The following is a 5,016-nucleotide window of genomic DNA, read 5'->3' as shown; positions in this document are numbered from 1 at the left end:
CTCGGAAAAATAAAAAATTGTTTTTTTCAAAATATCGAGAAATATCAAATTATATTATAAAAAGCGTCAAAAATTACAGACTTTTTAGGCTTGTATTTGCTCAAGTCAGTTGTTTCCTCCAACTTCGCGTATGCACACCAAATACCAGAAAGTTTTCTTTGGGCTACTGCTGATTACTATAATAGTACATGCAAATTTTAAGTCATGTATGCTTAAAAAGGTTGAAACCAAATCTAATTGTTGAGCTCCGGAACAGAAGAGGTCGTTTACGTAAATAAAATTTTGGATTAATTCATAATAGATTCGAGAAACAGGTAGCGACAAATTTAAACTAGATGAATCCTTCACCGACTCCCGAAGGAAATTAACGGATCACGACGGCGAAGTTACAAAACTCTTGCGAAACGCGTTGTTGGTTATGTTCGATCAAAGGATGAAAAAAAAAAAGGATCGCGGGCTACGAACGCGGCGATCATTTCTCAAACTCCTATAACTTGATATAAGCCACCCCTCGACCTAGGTACGACGAGCCGTGGCGGGATGTAAGCGAGAGGTGAACCAGCAGTGCCTTACATTATCGATATTACGAGGCGTCGATAAAAAATCGCATAAAATTAAGGAAGCCCCCACGTGCTCGCGATAAAACTCACTGCCTTTAGCCTACGAGTTTTCCATGTTGCGAGGCACAACCCTCCGTAACAATTTTCATCGACTGAACGGCCTTTTAATCCGGAAGTGGCTTTCACGTTCCATCGGTGGATCAAACGTGTAGCGATACACAAGAAATTATTTCCGATCGTGATTGCTCTAACATTTCCAAAACTGAGTATAAATAATATAGAGAAAAAGGGATAATACAAAATTACTGCGTATGAAATTGACTTTAAGTAAAAAAAATATTATCCTTTAAACAATTTTCTAATTGTATTTAATAACTTTCAACGAAAATAATTCCTTATTAAGGGAGGAAAGTTTCATTGCGAGCGCGTTTAGCGTTCGTTCCCCTCCCGTGCTCATTCTACTTTAAATATGCGTGAATCTGTTGTATTATTCAAAGTTACCCTCAAGATACTCCGTCGTATATATCCTAAACGTATCGTAACCGCACCGCTTGTACGTTACTTTCGCATTTATCTATACGCGAGAACGAGTTCTTGCTATATTTTCGTGTTGAATATTGACCGACCACCTAAACAGGAATTTACATTTTCCCAGCCCGACTGTATGCGCTGTTCATAGAATGTTTGATAGAGTTTACACCGTGGAGTATGCACACAGGGGATTTCGGTAACGATGGCATTTTGCGAAAAATAGCAGGCTCGCGCCACTATGATTCTTAGCCTCGTCCAATAATTTCAAGCCTCGCAGCCAGATTATACAAATTTCACCAGAAATTGATCTCGACACGCGCCAGCATGGGAAAAAAACCGTAGCCAAAACGATGAACCGCTCCTCTGGGGATTGTTAAGGGCACAAGAGGGAAAGGCGAATCGGATCTGCGTATATCATTGATCGTTCGCCGAATAATCTATACCTATACGTTATGACGGTAGCGGGATCCAGGTCTAGCGAAATTTACTCTGACGTTCGTGAAGACCTGCCGGTAAATCCAGCAATTTCTCCAGGGACCCCGAAAAATCGCGAATGATATGCCGAAAACCGCGTCATGGTTGACGTTTTCTTCGACGAATTTAAATTGTCATGGTCTGGAATATATCTTCTCTCTTAGGTATTAGCGAGATAATGACATTTAGCCTAATTCATCGTACAATTCACGAAGAATAGCAAATTAAAACACAAATACCCGAACAATTTAGGCGCGCGTGTCGTTTACGATCAGTGGGATGGTTAAACATGATTACAAGTTGAATCATCTTAAACTTTAACTAAGATGGATGATCCCCGCGCTAATTGCCCGCCACAAAATTTATCCTAACCCTCCCATCCCATAACTTTCGCTAAAATAGGTGTATATTCGACACTGTTGCGACAAAACTTAAATTAACGTTTTAAGGCCACTTTAGTTAAGTCGTTGCTTAAAGTATTGAGAGTACCTTAAAAAAGACGAGTAACTTTAAAAATTTTATCCTAATCGGCATTTTTATACTAGACAAGATTATCGTTCTCTTTCGAATAAACTGCTGTTAATAGAAACGTAAGTTAAGTAATTCCGCAGTTGTGTCTCCGGTGGCAAGTGAACGTCCAAACAGCAGTTCCAAGCGGAATCGTCCTGAGACTTTAGTCCAAGGTGAATGGCTCGCTGCGCTAATTGTCTGCAGCAAAATTAAACTGAAGTCACGTTAATTATGTAACGCTCCAGGTCTCTGAGAGCCCGGGCTACACCGCGCAGCTCGTTCCGGTAGGAAACGGGGTGATGATGGACGAGCATAGCCGACCTTCCGAGGGCTGCCAGGCTCGAGCTGCGAAATCCCTAACTCAACGCTAACTCGATCAGTCAACGCCCACCCGTTGGCGTTGCCCGGCACTAATCTGCCTCCAGATTAATTACTACGTAATACCGGTTTGAATAATTATCGTTTCTAGGGCAACCCGGCTCTGTATGGGCACACCTGACGTCCTTATTCTCTATTGCCGCTTTTAGCGGTTTCGCGGATCCGGATTGTTTCCCATGTTTAGAAACGAGAAACGAGTAGAAATCCTATTAGACGGTTTCTTACAAAAATTAGGTTACCTCATCGTCCTGGCCTTTATGCCATCATTGTATAAACACAATCTAATACATTTATTACAATTTAATAACAATTAATTTCGGGGAATATCATATTTGGAATATAAACCAGTCTACTTCAGAAGAGATAATTAAGAAATCTATAATTTATAATGCTACGAGCATAAGCAGGGAAACTGATGTCGCTAATTCTATAAATAATGTAAAAATAATAGTTAGTTTGCGTATTATAAATGGAAGCATCGCGCTAGCGTTACACCTCGCGCTAAACGAGATGAGAGAAATGAAATGCTCGTCTAATAACACCGGGTAAGCAGGTTGCTTGAGCAGAAATTACGCGAGTACCGAGAAGCATTTTTCCAGACAATGAGCAACGATATGAAGAACTCTATGGCTACAGCCCGTACAAAAAATTAAAAATACCTCACTACAATTTATTTCTACTAAAGCGTTAAAAACTAGCGGAAAAAGAAAAGGTTTAAGAAACGTGTTTGTCCTTCGACCTAATCTCTTGGCTCGATCCTCACTGTGGGAGTTCCGATTCGGTAGCCGAGTATCTACCCGCTCAGCTACCGGTAGAGTTTGGCCGAAAATTAAAAACGACGACATCGTTCTCCAGCGTGTACGTACATACAATATACGTACACGCGCACAAGAGACACTTGTATTCCCACTTCGATTTCATCGAAGAAGTATAGGGTCCGGGACGTTCGTGGATGTTGCCACGGGATTCTGGTTTTCAAGTTTCGGTCACGCGATGCCTTTTTTCTCTGTTCCTGGTACCCGGTTATCTTCGGCCCCGGGCGATTCACTTCGGACTCTCCCCGATCGTTCATTTTATTCTCTTTTAACTCGATGTCCTTTTCATACGACCTTCTTTCACCTGTGTCCATGCATTTTCTACGTTTTCGCCGCGGAATGCTCTTCTGTTCCTCAGATTGCTCGGGATACATTTTTAATTGTTCAATTTTCGTAGGCAGTAATGAAGCTGAACAATATTTAACGCCTACGTGCATCACATGTTTTCAATTAACATAGTTATTAAATATGCTTTCGATAGGATACTTCATTTAACAAAGTACTTTTTATACTTGTTTTCATAGTAAGCAGTTTCATAATAAGTAGACTGCAGATTTTTATGCACAATAATAATAAATATTGTATAGATATAAAAAAAATGTATCTTAAATTAAAGTAAAAATATTTATTTTATCACTTAAACATTGAAATATGTATTTAGTTTTTAATATTTTTGATAGTTCTATAAATTACACGCAGTACTTATATGATGTGCATATTCAATTTTCTTATACATGGAATGTCATGAAGATACATCTAAAGTACGTGTAGAAATCATGCAGGATAAACTGGTTGTGTAATACTTTTAAACTTATTGTATCTCGATATGTGTATGTATACTTAGACCGCTTTCTACTAGTTTCTTGTCAGATTCGCGAGTGAATTACATTAATATTGAATAATTTAATGTCTCAACTTTTATGTTTAACTGTAATTTTATTAAAATTTCAATTTAAAATGCTGTCATTCCTTTTTACCGTATTATAGTATCTATAGATATTCTGCTCAGCATAATAATTTGACGTAGATTTTTAAATCATTTAAAAATTTAAATCGGTCCAGACCAGTTTTTATGACTGCAAAGGGATTTTATCCTATGTGCTGGCACATTCTAAAGTCGAGCCTGGTGTTGCGAGAAATTGTTGCAAATATGTAATAATTGTTAAAAAATATCTAATAAAATTTAAGTGGTTAAATCCAATATTTAAAAAGTTATTCAGTTTTGAAATGCGTACGAATATTTATGCATGTCACTGTACGTACAATCTTTAAATATCGTGTACATTCAATGTTTTTATAAATGCATAAAATTGGGAATTTACTTATTACCGTCGCGTTAGATAGAAGTTTCCTAATAACTTATCTGTAATAGTACTTTTTATGTACAATTTCTATCTTCCGCTCGAATTAGTAATTGTTTTAAAATATGTTATAAAATTTCGCAGTTCGTTTACCTACGTGATACGAGATATGATTTAGTCTGCAAATGGAATTCGCATGTACTTTGGAAATATCTTAAATATATAATGAAGCTCAGTGAAGTTAAGAATAGACACTCCTTATTTTACGTTGATGACTTATAAGAACTCCGATTCTTATTATTTTTAAAATCCGTAGTCTCGAACAAAATGTGAAAAAAGAAATGAAAGGTGAACAGAAAAATTCACTCTATCCAAGTATTCTATGTATCCAATCATGAGCAAATCTGAACACACATAATTTAAAGTTAAATAACTTTTTCAGTATTA

The 5,016-nt window shown here is 37.4% G+C and overlaps 1 protein-coding gene across 1 annotated transcript in view; it reads right to left on the bottom strand.

Moving 5' to 3' along the window:
• Positions 1 to 5,016, bottom strand: part of C15 (homeobox protein C15) — a 33,349-nt gene that overhangs the window by 19,848 nt on the left and 8,485 nt on the right. The window lies entirely within an intron of this gene.

This window comes from Ceratina calcarata, unplaced genomic scaffold, assembly GCF_001652005.2.
Source record: "Ceratina calcarata isolate Rehan_Ccalc_2016 unplaced genomic scaffold, ASM165200v1 scaffold111, whole genome shotgun sequence".
Lineage (NCBI taxonomy): Eukaryota > Metazoa > Arthropoda > Insecta > Hymenoptera > Apidae > Ceratina > Ceratina calcarata.
This window is presented reverse-complemented; position numbering and strand designations above follow the sequence as displayed.